At 35.8% G+C, this 18,684-nt stretch overlaps 1 long non-coding RNA gene across 1 annotated transcript in view; it reads right to left on the bottom strand.

Moving 5' to 3' along the window:
- Positions 1–18,684, bottom strand: part of LOC109028675 (uncharacterized) — a 43,853-nt gene that overhangs the window by 12,499 nt on the left and 12,670 nt on the right. Inside the window, exons 4-5 of the long non-coding RNA XR_008669818.2 lie at positions 11,137–11,223; positions 190–286 (exon numbers count right to left, since the gene is read on the bottom strand). This is a non-coding gene — a long non-coding RNA (uncharacterized lncRNA). The remainder of the gene's footprint in view (positions 1–189; positions 287–11,136; positions 11,224–18,684) is intronic.

Raw genomic sequence — 18,684 nt, 5'->3', positions numbered from 1 at the left:
ATGTGGAAGCTAAGAGTGAATCTCATGAAAATAGAGAATAAATTGGTGGTTATAGAGGCCAGGAAAGGTAAGGGGGAGGGAGGAATGAAGAGAAGTTGATGAATGGTGTATTAGTCCATTCTCATGCTGCTAACAAAGACATACCTGAGACTGGGTAATTTATAAAAGAAAGAGGTTTAATTGACTCACAGTTCAGCTTGGCTGGGGAGGCTGCAGGAAAATTACAATCACGGTGGAAGGGGAAGCAAACACATCTTTCTTCACATGGCGGCAGGACAGAGAGGAACTGAGCAAAAGGAATAAAAGTTCATTATAAAACCATCAGATATCATGAGAACTCACTATCATAAGAAGAGCATGAGGGTAATTGTCTCCATGATTGAATTACCTCCCACTGGGTCCCTCCCATGACCCATGGGGATTATGAGAACTACAATTCAAGATGAGATTTGGGTGGGGACACAGCCAAACCATATCATTCTGCCCCTGGCCCCTCCTAAATGTCATGATTTCACATTTGAAAACACAATCATGCCCTTCCAACAGTCCCCAAAGTCTTAACTCATTCCAGCATTAACTCAAAACTCCAAGTCCAAAGTCTCATCTGAGACAAGTCCCTTCCACCTATGAGCCTGTAAAATCAAAAGCAAGTTAGTTACTTCCTAGATACAATGGGGCCATTAAGTAAACACACCCATTCCAAATTGGAGAAACTGACCAAAAGAAAGGAGCTACAGGGCCCATGCAAGTCTGAAATCCAATAGGGCAGTCATTAAACCTTAAAGTTCCAAAATGATCTCCTTTGACTCTATGTCTCACATCCAGTTCATGCTGATGCAAGAGGTGGACTCCCACAGATTTGGCAGCTCTGTCCCTGTGGCTTTCCAGAGTACAGCTCCTCTCCTGGCTGCTTTCATGGCTGGCATTGAGTGTCTATAGCTTTTCCAGGTGCACTGTTGGTGGAGCTACCATTCTGGGGTCTGGAGGATGGTGGCTGTCTTCTCGCAGCTCCACCAGGCTGTGCTCCAGTGGGGACTCTGTGTGGGGAGCCCCACTGGACGTTCACCCTTTTAACTTCCCATATTTGCCTTCCACACTACCCTAGCAGAGGTTCTCCATGAGGGCTCCACCCCTACAGCAAACTTGTGCCTGGACATACAGGCATTTCCATACATCCTCTCAAATCTAGGCAGAGGTTCCCAAACCTCAATTCTTGACTTCTGTGCACTTGCATGCCCAACACCACATGTAAGCCGCCAAGGCTAGGGGCTTGTAACCTCTGAAGCAAAGGCCTGAGATGTACACTGGCCCACTTTAGCCACAGCTGGAGCTGAAGCAGTTGGGATTCAGGGCACCATGTCCTGAGGTGGCATAGAGCAGGGGGGCCCTAGGCCCAGCTCAAGAAACTAGTGTTCCCTCCTAGGCTTCCAGGACTATGATGGGAGGGGCTGCTGTGAGGGTCTCTGACATGCCCTGGAGACATTTTCCCCATTGTCCTGGTGATTAAAATTTGGTTCCTCATTACTCATGCAAATTTCTGCAGCCAGCTTGAATTTCTCCTTAGAAAATGGGTTTTTCTTTTGTATTGCATCCTCAGGCTGCAAATTTTCCAAATGTTAATGCTCTGCTTCCCTTTTAAACATAAGTTATAATTCCAAACCATATATTTGTGACTACATAAAAATGAATGCTTTTAACAGCAAACAAGTCACTTCTTGAACACTTTGTTGCTTAGAAATTTCTTCTGCTAGATACCCTAAATCAACTCTCTCAAGTTCAAAGTTCCACAGATCTCTAGGGCAGGGTAATATACTGCCAGTTTCTTTGCATAGCAAGAGTGACCTTTACTCCAGTACCCAACAAGTTCCTAATCTCCATCTGAGACCACCTCAGCCTGGACTTCATTGTCCATATCACTATCAGCATTTTGGTCAAAGCCGTTTAACAAGTCTCTAGGAAGTTCCAAGCTTTTCACATCTTCCTGTCTTCTGAGCCCTCCAATTCTCTAGGAAATTCCAATCTTTCCCACATTTTCCTATCTTCCTCTGAGCCCTCCAAACTGTTTCAACGTATGCCTGTTACCAGGTTCCAAAGTTGCTTCCACATTTTTGGGTATCTTTACAGCAGCACCCCACTACCTGGTACCAATTTACTATATTAGTCCATTCTCATGCTGCTAATAAAGACATATCCAAAACTGGGTAATCTATAAGGAGAAAGAGGTTGAATTGACTCACAGTTCCACATGGCCGGGGAGGCCGCAGGAAACTTAAAATCATGGCAGAAGGGAAAGCAAACATGTCCTTCTGCACATGGCAGCAGGTGAGAGGTACCAAGTAAAAGGGGGAAAAGCCCCTTATAAAGCCACCAGATCTCATGAGAACTCACTATCATGAGAACAGCATGAAGGTATCTGCCTCTCTGATTCAATTACTTCAGTTACATAACATGTGAAGATTATGGGAACTACATTCAAGATGAGATTTTGGTGGGGACACAGCCAAATCGTATCAAATGAGTACAAATATACAGTTTGATAGAATAAATAAGACCTAGTGTTTGATGGGTCAGCAGGGTAACTATAGTTTACAATAAGGTATTGCACAAATTCTTGTCTTCTAGCTATTTGTCATCTAACAGTATTGTAAACTATAAAATGGTTTTAGCATAAAGAAAAGAAAAATATTTAAGGTGATAGATATATCAAGTATACTGATTTGATCACTGTAAATTATATGAATGTATTAAATTATTACATGTACTCCAAAACTAGGTACATCTATTCAGTTAAAAATAGCAAAAAGACAAAAAAAGATATACCATGCAGTCACTAACGAAAAGAACCCTGAAACGGATATATTGATATTGTTCAAAGTAGGCTTCACAGCAAAGAAAATTACCAGAATAAGAAGAAAATTACATAATAATATAAGGGGCATTTGATCAAGAAAATACAATAATTCTGAATGTATATGCATCAAACAGTGTTTGCAAATACATGAAGCCAAAACTAATAGAACTGAGGAAAAATAGACAAATTCACAATACAGTTGGAGCCTTCAACACTTCTCCCTCAGTAATAAATAGAAGTAGACAGAAAAATAGCAAGGATATAGATGAAGTGAACATCACCATCAACCAACTGAAATGCTATAGAGCCTCACACCCCCAAACAGCACAATACACATTCTTTTAAACCACAGATGGAACATTCACCAGCACAGACCACATTCTGAATGAGAAAACTTAAATTTATAAGAACTGAAAGCATGCAAAGTATGATCTGACAATAATGAAATCGACATAGAGAAATGCTAGGTTCTGAGGATGTGAAAAGATACAGTCTATATTCCCAAGAAACATGGAGTCTAACTGGAGACACATTTAACCATTAAATTCTGTACTACATGCCATATGCTGTACACAAAATACAACACAACATGGAAAGTGCTCTGATACAACAATAAATTTCTCTGATTGCACTGGCAGTGTCCAGTTAGGTTTCACAGAGGAAGTAATATCTAATCTAGACTTTCAGTAAAAAAAAAAAAAAAAAAAAAAGATACTTTTATTTAAAATGAGATACCAAAGGAATTGTGAAGATGTTTTGATTTTTAAGTTGAAATTACATATAAACACAGAAAACACACACAGTAATTTCAAATATAGACTAACTAACTTCCAAATCTCTTCAAAGATAGTTGTCATAAAAGAGAATAACTGAAAACAAGAGATGACTTTGAAAGTCCTGGTAAATATTTTTGGCAAAAAAGCAGCTTGGAAGGCAGGCCTCCCAGTGAGAAAGAAAGAACAATTTTATTCATTCAGTATCAAAATCATAAATTGTGTATTCAAAAAAAAAAGAAAGATGAAGAAATGCAAGTAATAATAAAGGGAGCTACAGACATCTCATTGTTTTTGCATTTAATACTAGAAAGACATATATCATAATTGGAGTTGACCTAAGTGAGGTGGCATAAACTGCTTAAATTTAGTACTAAAATCAAGCACAAAATGAAATTAATTGGGTATCTCTAATAATATGATTAATGGTTATTCTGCTTCATGGTAATTAGCCAGAAATATTAGCCATATGTATGAAGATTTATAACATTTCTTTTACCAAATAAAAGTATTTCTAAATCCAGTTAATAAAAGGAAAGGGGAGAGTAACAGAGCAGAAAGTTTATTTATATCCCTCCTAAAAACTCCATTTTCAAAGCAGGTCTTTCAATTCCTTATCACCACCAATTGTTATTATTAGCAGTTACAATCTAATGAACACTCTATTAGTCTGTGTGATGGTTAACACTGAGTGTCAACTTGATGGGATTGAGGGGTGCAAAGTATTGATCCTGGGTGTGTCTATGAGGGTGTTGCCAAAGGAGATTAACATATGAGTCAGTGGGCTGGAAAAGGCAGATCCACCCTTAATCTGGGTGGGCACCATCTAATCAGCTGCCAGTGCAGCCAGGATATAAAGCAGGCAAAAGAAAAAAAAAACAGGAAAAGACCTCAGCCTACCTACATCTTTCTCCCATGCTGAAAGCTTCCTGCCCTTCGGACTCCAAGTTCTTCAGCTTTGGGACTCAGACTGGCTTCCTTGCTCCTTAGCTTGCAGGCAGACTATTGTGGGACCTTGTATCATGTGAGTTAATACTATTTGGTAAACTCCCCTTTATATATATATCCATCTTATTAGTTCTGTCCCTCTAGAGAACCCTGACTAATACAGTCTGCATGGGATGACATAATAAAATACCAAAGACTGGGTAGCTTAAATGACAAGATTTATTTTGTCACTGTTCTGCAGGCTGGAAGTCTGAGGTCAAGGTGCCAGAGTTGGTTTCTGGTGAGGCCTCTCTTCCTGGCTTGCAGATGGCTGCCTTCTTAGTGTGCCCTCCCAGTCCTTCCTCTCGGTTCACATGTATGTAGAGGGGGGAAAGAGAGCAAGAGAGAGAGAGAGAACTCTATCTTTCCTCTTTTTATAACGACAGCAGTCATATCAGATTAGGCCCCATCCTTATAACCTCAATCAATCTTACTGCCTCCTTAAAGGCCCTACCTCCATATATAGTCAAATTGGGGGTTAATGCTTCAACATATGAATTGGGTGGGGTAGCACACAATTCAGTCCATAATAAACACCTACCACATACCACATATTATACCAACTTTAGTATCTCAATGTGCTCCTACATCAACCTTACTAGATACTAAGTAATCCACTTTGAAAATCAGTAAATAGCCATACAAAGAATTTAAATAACTAGTCATATGACAAGTAAAATAGAGAAAACATTGTAAAATATGTTTCAACTTCCAGGAAAAACTTGGTGGCAACTAAGTTATGAATTATTCCACTTCTCTAGAAAGCCATAGGGAAATAAGAATAATTAGAAAAAAAATGCACATTCAATGGTCAACAAAGGCAGAACACAGAATAAATACCTCCAAGCTACAAATTTTGTGTAAATGCTGCCTGTAGCAAAATTGTTAGCGACACCCTGCAGAAAACTGAAATGAGATATGATAAAACTCAAGGTGAAGGAGGGGACAATGGGAGAATAGTGTGACAACTATCACCACATAAACATACCCAGGAGAGTACCACACTCTGAATGGGAACTGCTATGAGCAAGGCTGGGGAGCACACTTGGAGGCAGAGAAAAAGAGCTCAGAAGTGACCCAGGGCTAGTAGATAATAACATAATTTAAAAAATCTTCTATATGTAAGGGAGATTTTCCAGAAGGCATGATCTCTTCCTTGGTGATACAGGTAGATTAGAACCTGAAGAAGTTTAGGTATGGCAGTAGAACCTCCTCTGAGCCAAGATAGATTCAAAAAGTAGTAGAGAAAATGAAATAAAACCTAGCTCTGTCACTGTAACAGAGGTGACAGCCTTTGAGTTATGAAGGTGCCAGGTTACCCTGGTCTTTCCCCTTTCCCCAACGTGAGATTCTTGTAAACAGCTGGTTCATAAATATAAAATTAAATCAAGTGTGAGAAACAAAAAGAATAATCACTGCATCTACACAACAACTTTGTGTTTTAAAAATGGAAAAAGAGTTTATCAGGGGAAAGCAAATCAAAATCATAACAAAATACCAACTCACTATAGTTAGAATGGTGATTATCAAAAAGACAACAGAAAACAAGTGTTGTGGAAGAATAGAGAAGAAGGAACACATAGACACCATTGATGGGATTATAAATTAGTAGAGCTGCTATGAAAAACAGTATAGGGGCTCCTGAAAAAATTAAAAACAGAACTCCCATATGATTCAGCAAACCCACTTATTGGTATATATCCAAAGGAAATGAAACCAGCATATTGAAGAGATATCCACACTCTCGTGTTTATTGCAGCGCTATCTATAATAACCAAGATCTGTAATCAACCCAAGTGTCCAACAACACATGAATCGATAAAGAAAATGTGGCATATATACAGAATGGAATACTATTCAGCCATAATAAAGAATGAAATCCTGTAATTTGTGACAACACGGATGGACCTGGAAGACATTATGTTAAGAGAAATAAGTTAGACACAGAAAGATAAATACCACATAATCTCACTCACATGCAGAATTTAAAAAATTCGTTGATATCACAGAAGCAGACAGTAGAATGTTCACCAGAAACTGGAGAGAGGAGGGGAAAGGGGAGGATGGGAAGAGGATGCTCAATGGGTACAAAGTTACAATTAGAGAAGAGAAATAAATCTTGGTGTTCTACTTCATGTTCTCACTCCTGAGTGGGAGTTGAACAATGAAAACTCATGGACACAGGGAGGGAAACAATGCACACCAGGGCCTGTCAGCGCGTGGGAGTCAGGTGGGGGTAGGGAGAGCATAAGGATAAATAGCTAATGTATGCTGGGCTTAAAACCTAGGTGATGCGTTGATAGGTGCAGCAAACCACCATGGTACAAGATTACCTATGTAACAAGCCTGCATGTTCTGCACATAGTATCACAGAACTTAAAATAAGAATTTTAAAAAGATTCTGGTATTCTATCGCACAGTAGGGTAATGATGGTAACATTAAGGTATTGTATATTACAAAATAGCTAGAAGAGAGGCTTTTGAATGGTCTCACCGCAAAGAAATGATAAATGCGTGAAGCAATGGATACACGAAATACCCTGATTCAATCATTATACAATATATATAGTAAAACATAAAATTATACCCATAAATACATACAATTGCATGCCAATAAATAAATAAATAAATATTGGAAATAACAAAATAGTTTTATTTTAAAAGTCAGCAATGTTGACACTGATCATATGAAAATTGTAAACCACTGAGCTTTGGACAAATATTGAAGAAAGAAAACCACAAAGCAGAAATACAAAAACTCAGGGAAGAGATGGCCAGAAAACAGTGGCTTATGATAGAACAATAAGTGTAGATGAATCAAGAACTTGAAAAACTCAAGGATTAAAAATAGAAAAAAGGCCAAAAAAAAATTTCAGAAATCAAGACTAAATTTGATGAAAAATAAATATGAAAAAGCCTTTGACAAAATTCAAACTCATTCCCAATGAAAAATTCAAGACAGTAAGAAGCTATAAACATTTAGTAATATGTGTATGTGTATATATATATAAGTACATATGTACATATATTACATATATACATATGTCATATATTACATATATGACATATGTACATATATTACTGTGTGTATATATTTTATACTCTGTGTCTGTATATGTTCCCATTCAGAGAACATTCAGAGACAATAAGAAGCTATGAATACTTAGTGTGTGTATATATATATATACACACACACACACCCACACATGCACACACACATATATACATATTACATATAACTTATCATCAGCATATAACATTGTTACATATGTGTACATATACATATACATATATATATCTCTCACAATCCTAAAGCAGCATTGGACCTAATGAGGAAACACCACAGGAACTCCAATTAAGTTCAGAAATAAGGCAAGGATGATTATCTCTACTACTTAGCATAATACTAGACACATAAGTCACTGCATTTAGAAAAGATAAAAGAGGCATAAAAATTACAGAAGATGAAATAAAATCATCTTTATATACAGACAATATGGTGGTATACTTGGAAAATCCTACTAACTCAATAGAATTCATCAAAGTAGTAGGTTATGAAATTAACACTCAAATATCAGTAGAATTAGTATACACAAATAGTAGCCATTAGGAGATAAAAAGAAAAAGAAAATTACACTTATATAGCAACAGAAAATATAAAACACTTAGAATAAACTTCAAATGTTCAAAGCTATACAAAGAAAACTATAAAACACTGGTTAAAAACACATATGTAGTCTTAATTTATGGAACAACATGTTAACAAATGGAAAGATGATGGGGTTTTCTAGATATACAATCACGTCATCTGCAAACAGGGACAATTTGACTTCCAGCCCAAAATATTCTTAAGCTGATAAGCAACTTCAGTAAAGTCTCAGGATACAAAATCAATGTACAAAAATCACAAGCACTCTTATACACCAATAATAGACAAACAGAGAGCCAAATCGTGAGTGAACTCCCATTCACAATTGCTTCAAAGAGAATAAAATACCTAGGAATCCAACTTACAAGGGATGTGAAGGACCTCTTCAAGGAGAACTACAAACCACTGCTCAATGAAATAAAAGAGGATACAAACAAATGGAAGAACATTCCATGCTCATGGGTAGGAAGAATTAATATCGTGTAAATGGCCATACTGCCCAAGGTAATTTATAGATTCAATGCCATCCACATCAAGCTACCAATGACTTTCTTCACAGAATTGGAAAAAACTACTTTCAAGTTCATATGGAACCAAAAAAGAGCCTGCATCGCCAAGTCAATCCTAAGCCAAAAGAACAAAGCTGGAGGCAGCATGCTACCTGACTTCAAACTATACTACAAGGCTACAGTAACCAAAACAGCATGGTACTGGTACCAAAACAGAGATATAGCTCAATGGAACAGAACAGAGCCCTCAGAAATAATGCTGCATATCTACAACCATCTGATCTTTGACAAACCTGACAAAAAAAAGAAATGGGGAAAGGATTCCCTATTTGATAAATGGTGCTGGGAAAACTGGCTAGCCATATGTAGAATGCTGAAACTGGATCCCTTCCTTACACCTTACACAAAAGTTAATTCAAGATGGATTAAAGACTTACATGTTAGACTGAAAACCATAAAAACCCTAGAAGAAAACCTAGGCAATACCATTCAGGAAACAGGCATGGGCAAGGACTTCATGTCTAAAACACCAAAAGCAACAGCAACAAAAGCCAAAATTGACAAATGGGATCTAATTAAACTAAAGAGCTTCTGCACAGCAAAAGAAACTACCATCAGAGTGAACAGGCAACCTACAGAATGGGAGAAAATTTCTGCAATCTACTCATCTGACAAAGGGCTAATATCCAGAATCTACAATGAACTCCAACAAATTTACAAGAAAAAAACAAACAACCCCATCAAAAAGTGGGCGAAAGATATGAACAGACACTTCTCAAAAGAAGACATTTATGCAGCCAACAGACACATGAAAAAATGCTCATCATCACTGGCCATCAGAGAAATGCAAATCAAAACCACAATGAGATACCATCTCACACCAGTTAGAATGGCGATCATTAAAAAGTCAGGAAACAACAGGTGCTAGAGAGGATGTGGAGAGATAGGAACACTTTTACACTGTTGGTGGGACTGTAAACTAGTTCAACCATCGTAGAAGTCAGTGTGGCGATTCCTCAGGATCTAGAACTAGAAATATCATTTGACCCAGCCATCCCATTACTGGGTATATACCCAAAGGATTATAAATCATGCTGCTATAAAGACACATGCACATGTATGTTTATTGCGGCACTATTCACAATAGCAAAGACTTGGAACCAAGCCAAATGTCCAACAATGATAGACTGGATTAAGAAAATGTGGCACATATACACCATGGAATACTATGCAGCCATAGAAAATGATGAGTTCATGTCCTTTGTAGGGACATGGATGAAGCTGGAAACCATCATTCTCAGCAAACTATCGCAAGAACAAAAAACCAAACACTGCATGTTCTCACTCATATGTGGGAATTGAACAATGAGAACACATGGACACGGGAAGGGGAACAACACACACCAGGGCCTGTTGTGGGGTGGGGGGAGGGATAGCATTAGGAGATATACCTAATGTTAAATGACGAGTTAATGGGTGCAGCACACCAACATGGCACATGTATACATACGTAACCTGCACGTTGTGCACATGTACCCTAAAACTTAAAGTATAATTAAAAAAAAAAAGGAAAAAATGGGGCATATGGAGTAATAAACTAGTCTAGGTACTGGACTAATGTAGGAAAAAACATGAAATCGGGCCTACAAAAAGACTTTGTTTCTCATTAAATTTCGTAACATAAGAAAAAAAAACAAATGGAAAGACATATTTTGTTCTTGGTTAGAAGTTATCAATATCATCAAGATTTCATTTCTTGTTAACTTAATTTGCCATGTATTTATTTTCATATAAATTAATATATAATTTTATTTGTGAAGTATTCAATTCCAATAAAAATATCAACAATCTTTTCTATAGAGCGAGGTAAGTTCATACTAAAGCTCACATAAAAAATAGACAAGAAGAGATAGTGAGCAAAACCTAAAATAGAATAGTTTTGAAGATGTTCTAGCCCCATAAGATATTAAAACATATTATAAAACCTTTGTAATTAAAACAATGCGGACTACTATACGAATAGAAAGACCAATGAAACAGAATAGAGAGTACAAAAGTAAACCATATGACATATGGAAAATCTAATATATGACAAAGACAGTATCTCAAATCACTGGGGGCAGAAATGGACTTTATATTTAAGGGTGTTGGGACAACTGAAAAGTCATTTGGAAAAGATAAACTTAAATCCATTCCTCATGCCATAAATAAGAATAAGCTCCAAACGAATTAAAGATCTAAATGGTTTTAAGCTATGTGAGTACTAGATAAAAAAAACAGGGGTAAATTCCTTTATAAAGTTAGGGTAGCAAAACACTTTGCAATTATATCTTAAATTCCAGGCTGGGCACAGTGGTTTAAACCTACAATCTCAGTGCTTTCGAACGTCAAGGCAGGAGGATAGCTTGAGGCCAGGAGTTTGGGACCAGCCTGGGCAACATCGTGAAACCATCTCTGCAAAAAAAAAAAAAAAAGTTAGTAACAATTAACCAGGCATAGTGGCACCTATGTGTAGTCCCAGCTACTCAGGAGGCTGAGCAGGGGGATCCCTTGAGCCTAGGAGTTTGAGGTTACAGTGAGCTACGATTGTGCCATTGCACAGAGTGAGGCCCTGTCTCTTAAAAAAAAATTCCAGATGTAATTTTTTAAATTAACAAACTGAACTACACAACATTTTTAAAAACTATTTTTCATGGCAAGAAATGACAAGAAATTGGGAATATAAATAATTTGCCAGAAAAAAATTTACAACATATATGACAAATAAAGGGATAATACCTCTAAATACAAAAAGATTTTAATAATTGAAAGAAAAACTCCAAAAAATCATAAAATGGGCAAAAGAATAGGAAATTTATAATGATATAAAGACCACTAAAAATATGAAAATATGAGCACATAAAAGGATATCATATCTCATCTATCAGACTGGCAAAATGTCAAAAGCTAAAATTAACTTTGTTGATGAAACTGCAGGGAAACAAGCACTCTCTTGCATTGCTGGTAGGAGTGTAAAACAGTACAACTTCTATGGAGGAGAATTTGGTACTTAACAAAACCACACATTCATTTATCTTTCATACCTAGCAATCCTACCTCTTGAATTTACCTTGAACGTACATTTCCAAGAATCTGAAAATACATATGCACGAGATAGTTCTTTCTTGTAAAATATTAGAAACTACTTAAATGTTCAAACATAAGATATTGTTTGAATAAACTATTGTTTATATGCAGACAACAGAGTACTATGTGGCTGTAAATATTAATGAAGAAGATCTCTCTGGCCTGATATAAAATTAGTTCTGGAATATGGTAAATAAAAAGAGCTACCTTTTGTGTGAGAAATAAAAAGAAATAAAAAAGCAAACACATCTGAATGTGTAAACAGAAAGAAAAGGGGCATTAACTAGAAAAAAATGAAATTGGGAGTAAAGTGAAGGGGACAGGAGAGGGCATCGTAATTTACTGAGGATAACTTTTTGTGTAGTTATGACTTTTGGAGGTATGTTAATGTTCTACAACTTCTATAAAAATAAATCACCAAGGAGTTGAGAAACAAACTATTAAAATATCTAATACTTAGAGCAAATTGAAACAAATGTACACAACTCTATTACAAATGAATAACACAATCATCCTGGAGAGAAATTTTTTTAAAACCTCAATTTTTTAAAACACAATATTTAACTATAGCGCTTCAGTCTGTGGGTAGGGATGAAGGGAAGAAGAGCAAACTAAATTGGAATTTTGTGTAGGTATTTTTATAGTGGTATGCATAAAATAATTAGGAGATTATTTTATGTATAAGAGAGTAAATACTTTCATGTTGCTGGGAATCAATGTTCTCTTTCCCTATGGAAGAAGTGAGATACAAACAGAATGGGGAAAGGCAAGAACACCTCTATGGCAATCAACTGAATTTGAGAGTTATCAGTAAGAACTCATGATTTCTTTCTTTTTTTGGGGGGGGGGTGGTGAGGGGAAAATAGAGTCTCTCACTCTGTCACCCAGCTGGAGTGCAGTGGCGAGGTCTCGGCTCACTGAAACCTCTGCCTCCCAGGCAGAGGTATGTACGTAATGTCTTCAGAAGGACACAAAATCACCAATACAGTACTCCAACCAGAGAGCTTAACTTGAATGTAATCATAAAGAAACAACAGACTAACCAAAAATGAGGATTAGTCTATTGTTTTAAAAGAACCGGCATATTTCGAAATGTCAAAGTCATGAAAAACTTAGAAAAGCTAAGGAGCTATTTTAGATTAAAGGAGATTAAAAAGACATGACAACTAAATGTAACAAGGCCATGATCCTGAACTGGAGGGAAAAAGATGCTATAAGGAGTTTTATTTGATCAATTGAAAAAATTAGAAAAATGAGAGATTAATGTATTGTTTCAGTGTCAAGTTTCCTGAGGGTGATAACCATACTATGTTAATGTAAGAAAATGTCCTTGTTCACACTGAAGTAGTTACGGGTAAAGCAGTATGATTTGTGCAACTTACTCCCAAATGGTCCAGAAAAAAATGTATTTCAATCTGTATCTGTAAATGAATGAATAGATATTATATAATAGATTAGATAGATTAGATTTGATAGAGCAAACAGTAAAGTAAATTGGACAAGATGTTGGAAAATCTGGATGAAGGATATATGGGAGCTTTTGTACCCTTCTTGAAATTTTTCAGTAAGTTTGAAATTATTTCCAAATAAAAACATTAACAATGAGTACACAAGGACATAAAGTTGGAGACGAAAGACTCTGGGGACTCCAAAATGTAGTGCAAGAGGATTGAAAAACTACCTATTGGGTACAATGTTCAATATGTGGGTGATGGGTACACTAGAAGCCCAATCCTTACCGCTATGCAATGTACCTATGTAATGAATAAACACATGTGCCTCCCTGAATCTAAAAAAAAAAAAAAGTTTTAAAAAATTAAATGAGAACAAACAAAATAGACACCCTGTGTAGTGGGTTGAATTATGTCTCCCTAAAAGATATGTTCAAATCCTAAGCTTTCATACCTGTGAATTTGACCTTATAAGGTCTTTGCAAATGTAATTAGTTAAGGATCTTGAGATGAAATCACACTGGATTAGGCTGAGCCCTATATCTAATGACTGGTACCCATATAAGAGAAGACGACATAGAGAGACACACAGAGAAAAAGGCCATGTAAAAATGAAGGTAGAAATGGGATATATGCAGATAAAAGTCAAAGAATGCCAAGGATTTCTGAGAATCACTAGAAGCTACGAAGAAGCAAAAATGGATTCGTCCCTAGAACCTTCAGATAGAGCATGACCTTGCCAACACTTTGATTTTGAACTTCTAGTCTCTAGCACTATCGGAGAATATATTTCTGTTGTTTTAAGCCACCAAACTTGTGGTAATTTGTTACGTAAATTGTGGGAAATTGACACATAAGTAATTATAGGAAATAAACAGCAAAAAGAAGAAAAAAGAAACAGAAATAAAGAAAACTTTAAAAATAGAAAGAAAATAGACATATAACACAGGAGGAAGAGACCTAATAACTTCATAAATGTAGTCTCCAAAAAAGAAAATAACAATGGAAAACGATGAATATTTTAAGCTATCATTTAAAAAGGAAATACTTTCCTATAATAAAACAATTTAATCTACATATTGAAACAGCACATCAAAATCATATCACAATCTGATTCAGAATAGTCAACAATAATATTTATCTTAGAAAGTCTATTAAACTTCAGTGATGAAGAAACTTGTAATGGAAAGAAAAACACAATGGCATGAGTCTTCTCCACATTCAGGAAACAGAGGAGCAACACCTACAAGATACACAACAAAAGAAAGTCCCCAGATTTCATACACAGTCAAGCACTTCTGCAAGTATAAAGACAGAAGACCAAGAACTTTGAACATGTAAGAACTTAGTGAGGATTTTTCACCTTTTGAAAAATACTAAAGAAACCACATTTGGTGATGAAATCTACAGCAGTTGGCATTAGATATTTTAACCAAAGAAAATCAAAAATTAAAACCAACATTGGAATAAGAATCAGTGCATAGAATATTATAAGTGGAAAGAGAATGGGAAGAAATGTGAAAAATAGAAAATGCTCTATGATTGACCTGTTTGTATAAGTAGGAAAGGAAGAATATTAAGATAAAGCTGAGAACAAATAAATGTAGAAGCATATTAAAAAATACAATGGAAAGCACTAGTAAAGGTAACATGATTAAATTGATTTAAGGAAGACAGAGGAGGAGGAAAAACATACAACCATCTTTAAGTGATACATTATTTGAATACTAAAATTAAAATTAAGTCATCTTTTTTTTTTTTTTGAAATGGAGTCTCGATCTGTCACCCAGGCTGGAGTGTAATGGCGTGACCTTGGCTCATTGCAACCTCCACCTCCCGGGTTCAAGGCATTCTCCTGCCTCAGCTTCCCAAGTAGCTGGGACTACAGGCATGTGCCACCATGCCTGGCTAATTTTTGTATTTTTAGTAGAAACAGGGTTTCACCACGTTGGCCAGGCTGGTCTCGAACTCCTGACCTCAAGTGATCCGCCCGCCTCGGCCTCCCAAAGTGCTGGGATTACAGGAATGAGCCACCATGCCTGGCCAAGTCTTCTTAATAACTAGTTTTCATCACCATTTCTTCATGTACACTAAGGTTAAGGCCTAAAGAAAACATCTGCGGTTATTTCTGTGATTACAGGAGTTTTAATTCTTAAAGTTTTTTTATTATCAAAAACTTATTTCAAAGCCTATACCATGTCAAACTTTGTTTTTGTAATTACAGTTTTTACCAATAAACTGTTTCTCTCATTCTTTCACAAATAATGATCAAGACTTTAGGAAGAGAGACATATGGTGTAGAATGAAAATTGGCAGTCAACTGAAGATAACCATCTAGGAAACTAGAGTTGAAGACCACCTTAATGTGGAATAGCAACAAAAATGCATGAACCAGATTGAGAATTAGCAACATAGAAAGAGAATGTCAGAGAAAAGAAAGGGAAGTAGATTCTTCTGTGGCAATAAAATATAAATCACTATGTGAGCTTGAGACCCTTCCTTCTCTTTTATTCCTGTTTACTGGAATTGTTCTATACAGGTAGCTATTTAAGATGAGAACTACTACCATGTTTTATATTTTCTAAATTTAGCTATGCTGTTATATTGTGCTTTCACAATAACTGGTATTGTAAAAAGATAATGGCTTTTGCTAAGCCAAAATTTTCTAATTTTCAATGAATTGAGTAGTTTTTAGTTTAAGTCAGAATAATGAAAAAAATGAAGGCTTTTTGTAAGGAATGAGTTTGGCTGACAACTGAAAAAGGCCTGCAGCTCCAGAAATGGTCTGGTGATAGGGGGATTTTTTTTTTTGCACTTAATCATGCATCTTATATTTTCCTTTATGTATGATTTTCCAGTTGTATGTATACACTCCTTTTCTTTTTATTGGGAATCCAATGTCCTTCTCAATAGTAATAGTTCTTATATGTAGTATAACTGTAAAAGTAAGAGAAAGCCTTTTTTGTCTCACGTTATAGTTTTAAACTTAAAATTATCATTATTTTATTTTAAACTCGACTATAAAATTACTATTGATCTTGTTAACCTCATGAGAAAGTATTATTTCTGGTGTTTAAGCTTGTAAAGATACCACTATTTTACATAGCATTTGTTCCTTTTTTATCAAAATTATCATAACAGTATTATATTCCTTTCCTTCCTCCTAGACAAATTAGGGAATGAAAGATTTTTGTCTGCCTTTTTGAATAAACTGTAGGAAAAAGACAGAAAAGAAAAAAGATTGTTGGAAAAGCTAAGTCTTCCCTCTATTAATGAGTAAAGGTTTTTCTCTTTTTAAAAATTTTAAGTTATGATTCTGGCTAAATGAATGACTTACTGTAACCTGGAATTCTATTTTATAATATCAAGTGTCTTAAATCTTTGATATTTTACAAACTTTCCAAAATCAAATTATAAAGTATGTGATTTTCTGACCTAATTAATTTTTTAGCTATTAAGTCACCTAAACTGCAAAAGTGACATTTGGCTTATTTGGTATAAAAATCATACAGAAAGCATTGTCAATTATGAAACGGTGTTTGGCTTTCTTTGGGTTGTATTTGTATAAATGTGTTAGTGGTATGTGTTCCAAAATCATGAGAAACTCCTATAATTCTCATATGACTTAGTATGTTATTAATAATTACAATTGTTATGTAAAACTGTTGTATGCCACAGAAGTAATCAAAATTCCCAGTCAATTGTGGCTTTAATAGTGGCTGTACTAAAACTTTTTATCATACACAGATAATGGTTGTCTTGTTTTAATCCTCTTTAAAAGGTGGTTTATAATCAACTATAGGACTCTAACAGGTGTTCTTGAATGCAGGTTTCTAATAACTTTGGAGACTGTGTGACATTAGGATAGAGAAAAAAACTTTCAGGAGTCAGGGAGAGCTGAAATGTCCCTGACTACGAAGCAGGACAGGAGTTAACTGTATGGAGTGAAGTAACAGAAGACTGAATTAATTTATGTGACATTTTGCTTAAAATGTTGTTGATCCTTTGCTTTGTTTTTCAGAGTCAAGGAAACTTTTTTAAAAAGCTATTTACAACTTTTAACACTTGAGTAAAGTATATTCCTGTGAACAAAATTTGGACCATACTTGTTTCTCTCTACCTGATTCCTCCATAATTTAGAAACTATTTGTAAGTATTATTGACTTATGGCAATATAGTTATTTCCATAAGTACAATAAATCTGTTTTCATTTGTAACAGGACACAGTTGGAGAAAATGGTTATTTTACCAAGGCTTTGACTTGAATGTTATGCTTTTCTTTGAGAAATAAAACTTGACTTACAGAGCCAATAAAAGCCCCTTGGGAAAACTGGCTTCATACCTTGTCTACCCTGTCCCTGTGCAAGGTTCCTGAACTGCGGTAAGTAAAGAATGTCACTTTCTGACAGACCCAGGAGCCCCAAGTTATCTTTGGACCTCAAGAGGAGAGGAATTTACCCAACTCATAGGTAGTTGAGGGTACAAACCCACAGCTGAGCTCAGCTTTAAGAAAAGGTCTTATGTGAAATTCCTTATGGAAGAGAGTTCCATTAAAGCCAATTTTACAAGCCTATGTGAAAAATAATTATTCTTGCTGCACTTTATACAAATAAAGTATAATAAAGCAAATTTGACTACCATCATTTGTCTTTAGTAAAAATGGAAGACGAGAGAGAGAAAAAAATTATGTTTCAAGAACTATGATATACTTGTTATTATATTCTAGTCTTATCAGTTGTTTTTTTTTTTTCCTGCAATTTAGGCTGACCTTGCTTATTACCATGAACCAGCCAGCGATCTCTGACTGCAGCTCAGGAAAAACAAGGATAGGTAATGTATAAATATGAATCAATATCCTAATTCTGGGCACACATTAGAATCAGCTATCAACCCCATATCAGCTTGGTTCCACCAGTTGCCCAGTTCATGGAAAGCCTTCTTATTTAGTTTACTTGGGATAATTTCACTTATTTTGCTTTACTGTTGTGAAATATATTGCTGTTGTACTCTTTGTGTAGGAATGCAGGATAAGCTTACTGAATGTTTTCTTAAATTAAACACTTATTCATCTTCCAAATATCACCTTTTGTCAGAACTCAGAGTTATGAATGGCCTCTCCTCTCTACACTGAATTCAAAAGACCCTAATACTTAGGCAGGAATATCATCGCCCCTATTCAGCATGAAGAAGTTACAGAAAGTGGATCTTTATCCTTCTGCAACCCTTAGGACTAAGGGTTCTCTTATAAAAGAGAGGGGGGATATGTCAGAGGCATTTGAACCAGAGTGACTCTATCTTGAATAGGGACTGGGTAAAATAAGGCTGAGATCTACTGGGC

This window comes from Gorilla gorilla, chromosome 9 (assembly GCF_029281585.2).
Source record: "Gorilla gorilla gorilla isolate KB3781 chromosome 9, NHGRI_mGorGor1-v2.1_pri, whole genome shotgun sequence".
Taxonomy (NCBI): Eukaryota; Metazoa; Chordata; class Mammalia; order Primates; family Hominidae; genus Gorilla; species Gorilla gorilla.
The sequence above is the reverse complement of the archived record's forward strand: the minus strand, read 5'-3'. Positions and strand labels throughout refer to the sequence as shown.